This window comes from Rutidosis leptorrhynchoides, chromosome 5 (genome assembly GCF_046630445.1).
Source record: "Rutidosis leptorrhynchoides isolate AG116_Rl617_1_P2 chromosome 5, CSIRO_AGI_Rlap_v1, whole genome shotgun sequence".
Classification (NCBI taxonomy): domain Eukaryota; kingdom Viridiplantae; phylum Streptophyta; class Magnoliopsida; order Asterales; family Asteraceae; genus Rutidosis; species Rutidosis leptorrhynchoides.
The window spans coordinates 244,789,370-244,804,379 of NC_092337.1; positions in this window are offsets into that span (position 1 = coordinate 244,789,370).

A 15,010-nucleotide genomic window follows, 5' to 3' on the forward strand; every position below is an offset into this window, starting at 1 on the left:
CTCGTGTCCAGTTAAATGAAAGATTATTAGTATTTATAAATATCCCGCCCATCGTATCCGATCGAGTGTATGTGGTTATTTATAATTACCTCAAATTGTAAATCTCTATATTAAATTAACGAACTATCATTCGGTTAAACAAATATAAAGCCCATTAATAACCCATAGTCCCATTTCCACAAGTGTCGTTCTTTTGTCCAAACCCCAATTATGGTACAAAGTTCAATAACCCCGTCTTTAATATTTAGTCCAACATCATGATTACTTCGATTTAAATAAGCATAATAATAACTTAGTTACGAGACATTAATTTAAAAAGGAGACCATAACTTACATTGAGTATTTATCGCGTAGATTTACACGGACAGAACTTCGACTTTAAAACCCGTAAAATAACATTTACATTACCCAAACTAATCTAATATAAAACTAACCTATACTATATATTATATATATATATATATATATATATATATATATATATATATATATATATATATATATATATATATATATATATATATATATATATATATATATTATACTTAAATAGAGGGAGTAATATATATATTTTTTTGTGTCTTAAACTCGTCGACTAGGGCCTGCTTTTACAGATATGTTGCCAGCTACAGGCCTCCATGCGATCGCATGGATTTTAGTCATGCTGGCCATGCGATCGCATGGCCCAGGAATCCAGCTCACACTTGATTATTTGCTAGCTTGTCGACGTTATTTAATATAATATATAATATATAAATAATTTATATAATTATTTAAATATTATATTATATTCTTGTACATAGTAGACTTGTAATTTTTGGTCCGTTGCGTCGCGCGTTGATAGTTGGATCAGGTCCCGGTTCTGAATTTTCGAACGTCCTTTCGTACTATTTAATATCTTGTACTTTGCGTTTTGCAATTTGTAATTTGCCCAAAAAATAATATTCCTTAACTCCCAAAATCCGCGCAAGTCTTTAACTCACTTTTAGTGGCACTTTTGAGTGCACTATGGCTTTAGTGGCACTTTTCAGGCTTTAGTGGCACTTTTTCTTCAATTCTTTAATCTTCGTGCTTTGTCTTCACATTTATTTATTTAAACGATTACAACTTAAAAATAGAATAATTACAACTAAAAACTTTACATATTGGGATGATATTGCGACTAAAGATATGTTCGTTTGGAACACTATCAAATATCCCCACACTTGAGCGCTGCTTATCCTTAAGCAATACAGAACTTGAAATTAAATCACACGAATCACTTCTTTATTCTTCACACTTTATACATTAGTGATTTTGACACGGCGGTATAAACAATGATAGTAACGATGTGGTTTACAGTCCCACATGAGTATAAAAATTTAGATCCTTAAGGAAATTGGATCTTTATGAAAACATTTGATCTTTTGAAAATTCATTCTAGCTTTTACCCTAGATAAGCTTTCCTGAATAACCCTTCACCGGTGTTTGCAAAATGTTTTTGTGGGTTTGGTGGGTTTCAGATTTTAAAATTTTAGCTCAAAACTTGCGGTTTTGTGTCACCCACTTGCTAACCTTGTATTAGGAAAGCACACATCCAGTATACTTGCTCCGTATATTACCTTTCGGTAAATTACCGTCCGGTTGTAAAGGAAAGCATTGAACAAGCAACTATTAAGGCAATGTCTAATGACATCTGTCGGATGTAATTAATATCCTTTGTAGGAGCAATAGTAAAGATCACCCTATAGTTTTTCGGTCTGGCACAAGGTCTTGTCTTCGACCATGCTATGCAACCATCGTTCTTACGGTTGACACCCTATTTGGTTCAGGTGACCTAATGAATTCCAGGTGAATTCTTAGGATTTTACGTTCAATAGTAATGAACGCATTGAAAATAGGTTTTCAGAAAACAAATCGGTTTTAATTTGATCAAAATATTTTCTCGTTCAAGCTCGAGTTTAGATTTCATCGAATTCCATGAGTTTGTAATTCTCAATCTTTAAAGTTAATCTCAAGAATTGAGTAATATCAGTCTTAAAAGCTGATTTTTAATCTTTAAGGAGATTATCCTTTCTGGGGATCTGATTCATTAGTCTTATCAAGCTAATTTGCACGACGCCCTCCCCATTTTACGAGACAGATCCTCTCATGGTTAGGATAAGTCTGACCACTTGGCGACCCTGTTTGATGCTGAGGTCCGTGGATTTCTTGCTGATTTTAGAGATGACTTTTCTAGATTTTTCGTCAACCTACAGCTGGTCTGGACGACAACTTCTTGACCTAAATCAAGAAGCGCGTGTCTTTTTTGGAAAACTTTACTTCCTTTTAATGATGGAATTGATTCATCGTGTAGATCCATCTATTCTTTCAGATAAACCGGGTAAAGCGATTAATTTAGTCCAAAACAAAAGTATCTGCAATAACTTTACAGAAAAATGTGATATATAGTTTTTAATTGAATAACTTGGTACATTCTCCCCACACTTGGCTTTTATCATGCGTCTTTTTATATCTAATAAATAAATTCAAGCGTTTTAGTTGTTTCTCAATTTATGTCCTTTCTGAGGTAACAATAATTTCGGCATTAACACCTAGTTTTATCGTTCATAAATATATATAAACATGATTTTGAATTTATTTAGTTAAAAAATTTTAAAATTTTCACAAAATTTTAAAATTTTCTCAAAATTTAGAAAATAAGCCTGAGTATAAACCTGAGAGAATTTATAACCCTTCCCCACACTTGAGATCATGCAATGCCCTCATTTGCATGAAATCAGACTATAATTATAAATTCATGAGGGTGATTAGTGTAGAAAAGTGATTAAAAATACCGAGTTTGCAATTACTAAGGTCGTCGAATGATAGATGGCGCGCCTTATCGTTCATTCCTTCTTGTTTTATCATACATGTTTTTCTTCAAGAATGGTTGCTTTTCTGAACTGTTTGCTAATTTTTGAAAATGCGTCTTTTACCCTTACTCATCATGCATGTTTATTAACGAGTTATGCACTAACCCGAACCCCTAATTTAACGTTAAGTGGGGTTAGACTTCCCCACACTTAACTGATGACATGTGAAGTCGGTAGAATAAGTTCCACGAATTAGAATAGTGAGCCAGTTATTTACATCTCGGGTGGTGTATAATATATCAATGGGTTTAAAGTTTAGACTCACCCGATCGTCACTACTTAATTCTTTTTTAAGTGTAGCTTTTAGTAAATGGATATGTCTCTTTTCTGGTTCTTGGTCAAATGGATCGATATACACCGACATACATATTATAGGGTGGACAATTCCTAATATTTCCATCAGTTTATTCTCGGGATTAAAGTTTTCACCTCTAATACCCAATTGGGTGAAATCCGAGGTGTTAATATCTATTACAGCTCGTAGTTCATCTTCGGTAGATGACTCGTCTATTGAGAATATTGGGTTGGAAGGTTGTGGAATGGTGAATTTCGGGATCGAATCAAATTCTTCTTCATTAATGGTACTTATTGGTCCCACCATTTTGGTCTCGGGGGTAAAATTTTCAACGTTATCATTTTCCCAAGAGTACCAATTTGTCACTCTTACTTCTTCTTCATCCATTGATAGATCAATAATTTCGTCGGTAGAGGCTATTGTGTCGATATGTTGTGAAATTGGTAAAGCTGAATAAAAAGTATCATCAGGATAATTAGTGATTTCGGAGCTCTCGAATTCATCAAAATTCGATGATATGAGATTTTCTTGCACAATACTCCTCAGATCAACAGGTGTGTAATCTGATAGAGTTTCAGCTTGCCGATTTATAAACTCTCTCATTTGTTCATTTTGAGCATAGAGTTCTTCGAGTTTGATTTTCATATTGTCTAAAAGATTTTCAGACACATAATTTTTCTCGTCTTCTGGTTGTTGAGTTTGGAAATATTATTGGGAATGATCCCAATTTAAATTGTATTCTTCATAATCGTTCCATTCAGGTTCCGTGGGTGCGTAATTTTCCATAGGAACATAATAAAAACATTCCCATGTTGAGTGATAATCTCCACAGATTTCACAACCAGTTATTGTTTCGTCATTTGTGATCCAAGATTGACCAAACGAATTATCATCAACACCCATTTGAGAGTATTAATTTCGTATGTCATAAAGAGTTTCCAAAATATTTTCGAGATTTTCCATACTACACTTATTACCAAATTTTATCTACAATGTGGTGCATTTACTACTTATTCTATTAGTTATAAAAAATAAAAATTATTAAATTTATCAAATTAATAGACTTTTCTGATTTTGCCCACGTTTCGAATAGCCAATAGATGCAGCAGGTAGCCAGGACCCTTTAAATCGGAAGCCCACAACTCGTCACTAACAAATCCAACTATTACTACGAACCAGAAAATTTGGATGTCTATCAATTTAATCGCTTAAAATAATTTTTCGTCGAAATTTAAAGATTGAAAATTCTATGTCCTAAAAACTAGCGCGTAGAAATGAAAAAGAAAAAGAGCGTCGAAAAATGTCGAAAAATAAAAATAAGAAAGAAAAACGTCGAAAATAAAAAAGTCTAAAAATTATATCTAAAAAGTTGCGCCTAAAGGTCTAAAGGAAAATGCAATTCTATTCGGCAATTACTTAATTAGGCACAAAAATCTAAATACGGCGTCGCAAAATTTTAAAGCGCCTAAATCTTAATCTAAAGAAAAAGCACTTAAGGGATTTTACGGCTAAGCCTAAAAGTATTATTTTTATAAAAATATTATTTTTATATTATTATTTATTAATAGTATTAATTTTTAAATTAATGAAACTAATTAAAACTTAAAATATAAATTTAATTAAAACTAAAACTAAATATTATTAAATTAAAACCTAATTAATAATAATAATTTAATTAAAAACCCTAACGTGTAATTAATGTCCTAGGTTGGCCCTGTCAGGTTAGCCATGCGACTGCATGGTTTTACAAGACCCGGCTCATACGATCGCATGGGTCTGGGTTCCAGGTTTATTTATTTATTTTTTTTATATTGTTTTTCTAAAAATGATATATAAATATATTTATACAATTATATATTAAAAATATAGCGTTTCGCCGATTCCCCGGCAGCGGCGCCAAAAACTTGATGTGCGTAGGGGTGTATACAAAATAGTTATATTTTTACTAGGAAATACTATTAAATAACACAAGTTTTAATTATTTATTTACAGATGGGATATACCTAAGTCTTGCTACAACACTATAGGCAGTGTACCTAATCGTAGAGTAGTATAGTTTTTAGTAAGTTCGGTTCGTTCCACAGGGAGACGACTTATTTTACACTATATTTTTAAACAATTATATTTGTACAAAATATATTATATATAGTAATAATATATAAAAGGGGGTTTACCGTTTAATGACCGGTTTGTCGATTTTATATTTTAAGTCACAATTAAAACCTAATGCAAAATATAAATGACGATAATTAAAGTAGCGAAAATTAAAATGCGATAAGAAATAAAATAAAAGTATTATGCTTATTTAAACTTCTGTAATCATGATGTTCGACGTTTTAATTTTTAATTTATTACCTTGGGTTAATTGTCCTTTGTCCTGGTTTATTTGATATGTCTATCTGGTTTTTGTCCATAACAGTCCATCGGCCATAATTATAAAGTGCGAGTATCCTCGTCAAATTGCCCTTATACCCGAAGTCAAATATTCCAACTAATTGGGGACTTAAACTGTAAAAAGGTCTTAATACTTTGTTAATGATTACACCAGGTTATCGACTGTGTGTAATCCAAGGTTTTAATACTTTGTTAACAATTACACCAATTTTCCTTGTATGTAATTCACCCCTGTTTTAATGAGTCCATTGACTATTAATCCATCCTCGTGTCCGGTTAAATGAAAGATTATTAGTATTTATAAATATCACGCCCATCGTATCCGATCGAGTGTATGTGGTTATTTATAATTACCTCAAATTGTAAATCTCTATATTAAATTAACGAACTATCATTCGGTTAAACAAATATAAAGCCCATTAATAACCCATAGTCCCATTTCCACAAGTGTCGTTCTTTTGTCCAAACCCCAATTATGGTACAAAGTTCAATAACCCCGTCTTTAATAGTTAGTCCAACATCATGATTACTTCGATTTAAATAAGCATAATAATAACTTAGTTACGAGACATTAATTTAAAAAGGAGAACATAACTTACATTGAGTATTTATCGCGTTGCTTTACACAGACAGAACTTCGACTTTAAAACCCGTAAAATAACATTTACATTACCCAAACTAATCTAATATAAAACTAACCTATACTATATTATATATATATATATATATATATATATATATATATATATATATATATATATATATATATATATATATATATATAAAATACTTAAACAGAGGGAGTAATATATATATTTTTTTGTCTTAAACTCATCGACTAGGGCCTGCTTTTATAGATATGTTGCCAGCTACAGGCCTCCATGCGATCGCATGGATTTTAGTCATGCTGTCCATGCGATCGCATGGCCCAGGAATCCAGCTCACACTTGATTATTTGCAAGCTTGTCAATGTTATTTAATATAATATATAATATATAAATAATTTATATAATTATTTAAATATTATATTATATTCTTGTACATAGTAGACTTGTATTTTTTGGTCTTTAACTCATTTTTAGTGGCACTTTTGAGTGCACTATGGCTTTAGTGGCACTTTTCAGGCTTTAGTGGCACTTTTCAGGCTTTAGTGGTACTTTTTCTTCAATTCTTTAATCTTCGTGCTTTGTCTTCACATTTATTTATTTAAACAATTACAACTTAAAAATAGAATAATTACAACTAAAAACTTTACATATTGGGATAGTATTGCGATTAAATATATGTTCGTTTGGAGCACTATCCAAACTCATAATTAGTCTGTTTAGTTTCATAAATTTCAGTTCATTATGAAACCATAGCAACTTGATTCACTCAAAACGGATTTAAAACGAAGAAGTTACGGGTAAAATAAAATTGGATATTTTTGCTTGTTTTAGCTACGTGAAACTTTGTAACAAATCTATACTAACCATAACTTAACTAACTTATATTGTATTATACATGTATTCTAACATATATTATGTAATCTTGATAGACCATAGACACGTACAATGTTTTGACATATCATATCGACGTCATCTATATATATTATTTGGAACAACCATAGACACTCTATATACGGTAATGCTCGAGTTAGCTATACAGGGTTGAGGTTGATTCCAGAATAATATATATATTTTGTGTTGTGATCGAGTATGAGACTTGTATACACTGGGTCGTGGATTAATTCGAGATAATATATCGATTTATTTCTGTACTACTAACTGTGGACAACTAATTGTGGACTACTAATGTTGGACAGTTAACTTAACAAACTTAAATCGTTAAAACGTAATAAAAAATGTTGTAAATATATTTCGATCATACTTTGATATATATGTATATATTTATTATAGTTCGTGAATCGACCCGTGGCCAAGTCTAATTCTCGACGAATTAGAAATCTGTGAAAGTAAGTTATAGTCCCACTTTTATTATCTAATATCTTTTTGGGATGAGAATACATGCTGTTTTATAAATGTTTTACAAAATAGGCACAAGTAATTGAAACTACATTCTATGTTGAATTGCTATACCGGATATCGCCCTTGTTGAACTTGGTAACCCATGAATTAGTGTTTATTATAATTTATTCTAATTTATGCAAATCCTAAAGGTAGATCTACGGGCTTTGACACGCCCCAGTCAGAGAATTTGAACTGCTTTAGTACTTCAATTTTTTTCTACAGACGAGTGGTTCTGTTTTGGGGATATTCTAGATGCATTTTGTTAATGTCGGTTACCAGGAGTTCAAACATATGAATGATTTTTATACAGTTGGCTATTTATGAGATAGGAAATCTTGTGGCCTATTATTACGATTTGAAAAATATATAGGTTAACCGATAACTCACCAACATTTTTGTTGACGTTTAAAGCATATTTATTCTCAGGTGATTATTAAGAGCTTCCGCTGTTGCATGCTAATTTAAGGACAGGAATTGGAGTCAGCATGCTTGTAATATATTGTTTAAAAACTGCATTCGGAGATTTAAATCGATGTGTAATATTATTGTAAACCATTATATAATGGTCGTCTGTAAAACGTTATCTTTTAGATTATCATTACATGATAATCTGCGTTATGGTTTTAAACCTTTATCGATAAAATAAAGGTTATGGTTTGTTTTAAAAATGAATGCAATCTTTGTTAAACGTCTCATATAGAGGTCAAAACCTCGCAACGAAATCAATTAATATGAAACGTTTATAATTGTTATGAACGGGACATTTTAGTTGGTATCCGAGTGTTGGTCTTAGAGAACCAGAAATTTGTATTAGTGTGTCTTATCTAGTTTGTTAGGATGCATTAGTGAGTCTGGACTTCGACCATATTTTTCTTTAAAAAAAACGATTGCTTAATACGTTTGTTGGAAACTATATATTTTTACATGTAAATATTTTGGGATATATTAATATCTTAACGTGCTAGCTATTATGTGATAGATGTCTACTTCTAGTACAAATCCTATCGACTCACCTAATAACAATGAAGAGTCGAATGTATTTTGAGAAGATTCACAAATTCCCGAAGAGGAACCGGAAGAAGAGGAATTGGAAGAAGAAGAAGAACTGGAAGAAGAGGAACCGGAAGAAGAGGAACCGGAAGAAGATGAACCGGAAGAAGAAGAGGTCCCCGAGGAAGAAATATTAATAACTACAGAAAAACGGTTAAATAAAAGAAAATCATCAATTAATGCACCAAAGTTAAAAATGGTTTGTGTTGTCTCCGCCGAGGAGGAAAAATATTGGGAAGATTACCATTTTTCCAATGAATCAGATCCCGACGAGGATTCCGATGATGTTATAGAAGTTACCCAGGCTCAATTTAATAAGGCAAAAGAAATTAATAAGGGAAAAGCTATTAAAATAGAAAAACCCGAGTCCAAAACAGATGAACTCTATGTTAACATGAAATATCCCGATGGGATATATCGTAAATACCCGTATTTCTTAAACTTTCACTATAACCCGGGAACATCTAAGCCGCCAGGTTTTTCTAGACCATTGTGAAAAGGATGGCTCGTATTAGAGGAGCACCATTTATCCCTAGAAAATTAGCAAAACGAACCGAGTCCGAAGAAGAAGAAACAAGTGAGTCGGAATAAAGAGTTGAAGTCAATTATTCTTACCATGCCATTTAATATATGTATTGCAGTGCATTTGTACTTTTATGCTGTATGTAAAAATTGCTTGTAATGTTTGTATTCTATCATCCTCTACAAGATCTAATTTTTCGTCTCTTTTACAGTATAAAGTACAAAATGGACGTTAAGGATAAACGACCAAATGTTTTTGAAGACCTACCACCGGAAATGCTTGATGAAATTTTGTCTAGAGTCGGTCAAGATTCATCAGCTCAATTGTTTATGGTGAAATTAGTTTGCAAAGCATTTGAAAGGCATTACAGGCATGCCTTGGTTTATAAAAAGCTTTCCTTCGATAGATGGTGTATATCACATTGGGGAGACTCTAAGTTACGCCGTGTTTTCTTTAAGGCTTTGAGTGCACGAAACCCAAATGAAATTTTATGCTACTGGTTGAAAGCCTATTTTGACTCCACATATCCCAATATTTTATGTTTACGAGTTAATAATGTTTGCTTGTCACCAAATTGAGAAAAAGAACATCGGGTTGCAACTTCTAAATAAAACATTTCCACGGGTGATGGATCCAGTAGTTGGGGTGAGAAATAAGGTTTTTAGATTGCTACGGGGTTGTTGGGTATTACGTAACCCCCGTCCTTTTGACGATGTTACAACATGCTGTCTAGCCAACGGCCACAACGGTTATTTTCCACATAACCAAGGATGGGAAATAATATTAGTAAAACCAGAATGCATGACTTGTTTCTGGACCTATGAAATACGTGTCTTTATTGCTTTTCCTGAATGACTTGCGCTTAACTAGAATTGTCTTCACAATTGCCTTGTATCCAAGTTATTATGTGCTATATTTCATGCTATATGTAAAATAGCGATATTGTAAGGTTTGTAAAATATTGTATAAAAGTTTGAACGTAATATTATTGTAATCAGTTTTTCATATAGAATTGTATTAGTTGAATTGTATATTAGCTACTAAGTATGAACTTAACGGGTAGGTACTACCCGAACTAAAAATTATAAAACGCTAATATGAAGAAAAGGCTTTTATAAATAAGTTCATATTATGCTGCGAAATACTATTGACTACTCCTAATATTTTATACGATTAACTTAACTCTTTTGGCTATTTTTGAAGGAAATGGCACCGACTACTCGACAAAACTTGAATATGAGCGAAGAAGATTTCCGTACATTCCTTGCTGCAAACATAGCCGCAGTACAAGCTGCAATGCAAAACAACAACAATAACTCAGGGTCTAGCAGTGGAGTTAACTTCACAGAAAACCGTGTAGGATGCTCCTACAAGGCTTTCACTGCCTGTAAACCTCTGGAATTCGATGGAACTGAAGGACCAGTCAGACTGAAACGATGGACCGAGAAGGTCAAATCTGTGTTTGCTATAAGCAAATGTGCTGAAGAAGACAAGGTAAAGTATGCCACGCATACCTTCACTGGTACTGCGTTAACATGGTGGAACACCTATCTCGAACAAGTGAGACAAAATGCTTCTTACGCACTACCGTGGTTAGCATTCAAACATTTGATGAACGAGCAGTACCATCCCAGAAACGAAGTCAATAAGCTCAAGACAGAGCTTAGAGAATTACGGACGCATGGATTCGAAATCACCACATACGAATGACGATTCACCGAGTTGTGTTTATTGTGTCCAAAAGTGTTCGAAGATGAAGAAGGGCAGATCGAGCGTTTGTAAAGGGGCTATCAGAGAGAATTCAGGAGAATGTGAGTGCGAGCGCGCCCACTTCAATGGAAAAGGCAAGCCAAATGGCCCACAAAATTATAAACCATATTGAGGGAAGAATTAAAGAGCAGACGGCCGAAGAAACCAAAATGAAGCAAGTCAAAATAAAATGGGAAGAAAACAGTGACAAGGGTCACCAACACAACAACAGTAACTATCGCTTCAACAATTAACACAACAATCACAACTACAATCGCACCATTTTTCGCACCAACAAACACAACAACAAACATCCTAACAACAATAACAATTGCAGCAACAACAATCCCAAAAACTATCTCAATAATAAAAATGGCAACCAAAATCAGAAGGTTCAATGCAAAAGATGGGATGGATACCACCTAGAGAAGTTCTGTGCTATAGTGTGTACCAAGTGTAACAGAAGCGGTCATGGTGCAACAAAATGTGACATCTATGGACCGAAGGTCTATAAAAATAATAAAACAAATAATCCTATTATTTGTTACGGATGCGGAAAGCAGGGCCATTTCAGCAAGGCATGCCTAAACTAAGGGAATAATAATGGACAAGGCCGTGGAAGAGTCTTCAACATTAATACGGTAGAAGCGTAGGAAGACCCGGAGCTTGTTACGGGTACGTTTCTTATTGACGATAAACCTGCTTATGTTTTATTTGATTCGGGTGCGGATAGAAGCTATATGAGTAGAGATTTTTGTGCCAAATTAAGTTGTGCATTAACACCTTTGGATAATAAATTTTTACTCAAATTAGCAAACAGTAAATTAATTACATCAGATAAAATATGTCCGAACCGAGAAATTAAACTGGTTAGTGAAACGTTTGAGATTGATTTGATACCAGTAGAGTTAGGGAGTTTCGATGTGATAATTGGCATGGACTGGTTGAAAGAGGTGAAGGCAGAGATCGTTTGTTAAAAAATGTGATTCGCATTATGCGCGAAAAGAGAAAACCCTTAATGGTGTACGGAGAAAAGAGCAATGCGAAGCTAAATCTTATTAGTAATTTGAAGGCATAAAAGCTAATAAGAAAATGTTGCTATGCTGTTCTAGCACACGCCGAGAAAGTACAAACTAAAGAAAAGAACATCAATGATGTTCCTGTCACAAAAGAATTTCCCGATGTACTTCTGAAAGAATTACCGGGACTACCTCCATACCGATCTGTTGAATTTCAAATAGACCTTATACCAGGAGCTGCACCAATAGCTCGTGCTCCATACAGACACGCACCCATCAAAATGAAGGAACTCTAGAGCCAATTACAGGAACTTTTAGAGCGTGCTTTCATTCGACCAAGCACATCACCATGGGGAGCTCCTGTTTTGATTGTCAAAAAGAAGGATGGTACATTCAGGTTGTGTATCGACTACAGAGAGTTGAACAAACTTACCATCAAGAACCATTATCCACTACCGAGGATCGACGACTTATTCGATCAACTGCAAGGTTCGTCAATTTATTCGAAGATCGATTTACATTCCAGTTATCATCAAATGCGAGTGAAGGAGGATGACAATCCGAAGACTGCTTTCAGAAAGCGTTATGGTCATTATGAGTTTATGGTTATGTCGTTTGGATTGACTAACGCACCAGATGTGTTCATGGACCTCATGAACCGAGTGTGTGGACCATATCTTGACAAGTTTGTTATTGTCTTCATCAATGACATACTTATTTATTCAAAGAATGATCAAGAGCACGAAGAACATTTGAGAAAATTGCTAGAATTGTTAAGAAAATAAAAACGGTATGCTAAGTTTTCAAAGTGTGCATTTTGGTTGAAAGAAGTCCAAATCCTCGGTCACATAGAGAGCAAAGAAGGTATTCAGGTTGATCCGGCAAAGATTGAAACCGTTGAGAAATGGGAAACACCGAAAACTCCGATGCAAATAAGCCAATTTTTAGGATTGGCTTTTTACTACAGAAGATTCATCTAAGATTTTTACAAAATAGCAAAACCATTGACTGCATTAACGCATAAAGGGAAGAAATTTGAATGGAAGGATGAGCAAGAGAAAGCGTTTCAATTGTTGAAGAAAAAGTTAACTACGGCACCTATATTGTCACTGCCTGAAGGGAGTGATGATTTTGTGATCTATTGTGATGCATCAAAGCAAGGTCTCGGTTGTGTATTAATGCAACGAAAGAAAGTAATTGCTTATGCATCTAGACAATTGAAGATCCATGAACAGAATTATACGACTCACGATTTGGAATTGGGTGCTGTTGTTTTTGCATTAAAGACTTGGAGGCACTACTTATATGGGGTCAAAAGTCTTATATATACCGATCACAAAAGTCTCCAACATATATTTGATCAGAACCAACTTTACATGAGGCAGCGTAGATAGAGTGAATTATTGAATGATTACGACTTTGAGATTCGTTACCACCCGGGGAAGGCAAATGTGGTAGCCGACGCCTTGAGCAGAAAGGACAGAGAACCTATGCGGGTAAAAGCTATGAATATAATTATTCATACTAACCTTACTGCTCAAATAAAGTAGGCGCAACAGGGAGTTTTAAAAGAAGGGAATCTAAAGAATGAAATACCCAGAGGATCGGAAAAACATCTTAATATTCGGGAAGACGGAACCCGGTATAGGGCAGAAAGAATTTGGGTACCAAAGTTTGGAGATGTGAGAGAAATGGTACTTAAGGAAGCACATAAAGCCAGATATTCAATACATCCCGGAGCGAAAAAGATGTACAAAGATCTCAAGAAACACTTTTGGTGGCTGGGTATGAAAGGTGATATTGCTACATATGTAGGAGAATGCTTAACTTGTTCTAAAGTTAAAGCTGAATATCAGAAACCATCAGGTCTAGTTCAACAACCCGAAATCCCGGAATGGAAATGGGAAAACATTACCATGGATTTCATTACTAAATTGCCAAGGACTGCAAGTGGTTATGATACTATTTGGGTAATTGTCGATTGTCTCACCAAATCAGCACACTTTCTATCAATGCGAGAAGATGATAAAATGGAAAAGTTAGCACGACTATACTTTAAGGAAGTCGTCTCCAGACATGGAAAACCAATCTCTATTATCTCTGATAGGGACGGTAGATTTGTTTCAAGGTTTTGGCAAACGTTACAACAAGCATTGGGAACTCGTCTAGATATGAGTACTACTTATAATCCACAAACCGATGGGCAGAGTGAAAGAACGATACAGACTCTTGAAGACATGCTACGAGCATGTGTTTTTGATTTTAGAAACAGTTGGGATCGACATCTACCGTTAGCATAATTTTCCTACAACAATAGTTACCATTCGAGTATTGAGATGGCACCGTTTGAGGCACTTTATGGCAGAAAGTGCAGGTCTTCGATTTATTGAAGTGAAGTGGGGGATAGACAAATTACGGGTCCAGAAATTATCCAAGAAACTATCGAGAAAATCATTCAAATTCAACAACGGTTGAAAACCGCCCAAAGTCGACAAAAGAGCTACGCGAACAGTAAAAGAAAAGATATAGAATTTGAAATTGGTAACATGATCATGCTTAAGGTATCACCTTGGAAAGGTTTTGTTCTATTTGGTAAATGGGGGAAACTGAATCCAAGGTACATTGGACTATTCAAGATTATAGATCGTGTCGGACCAGTAGCTTATTGACTTGAATTACCTCAACAACTCGCCGGCGTACATGATACTTTTCACATATAGAATCTGAAGAAATGCTTAGCCAAAGAAGATCTCACTATTCCTTTATACGAAATCCAAATCAATGAAAAACTTCAATTCATTGAAGAACCCGTCGAAATAATGGATCGTGAGGTTAAAGGACTTAAGCAAAACAAGATACCAATCGTTAAGGTTCGATGGAACACTAATAGGGGAACCGAGTTCACCTGAGAGCATGAAGATCAGATGAAGAAGAAATACCCACACTTATTTCCAGAAGACACGACAACACCTTCAACTGCTTAAAATTTCGGGACGAAATTTATTTAACGGGTAGGTACTGTAGTGACCCGAACTTTTCCATGATTATATATTATAGGAGATTAATATTTACATGAA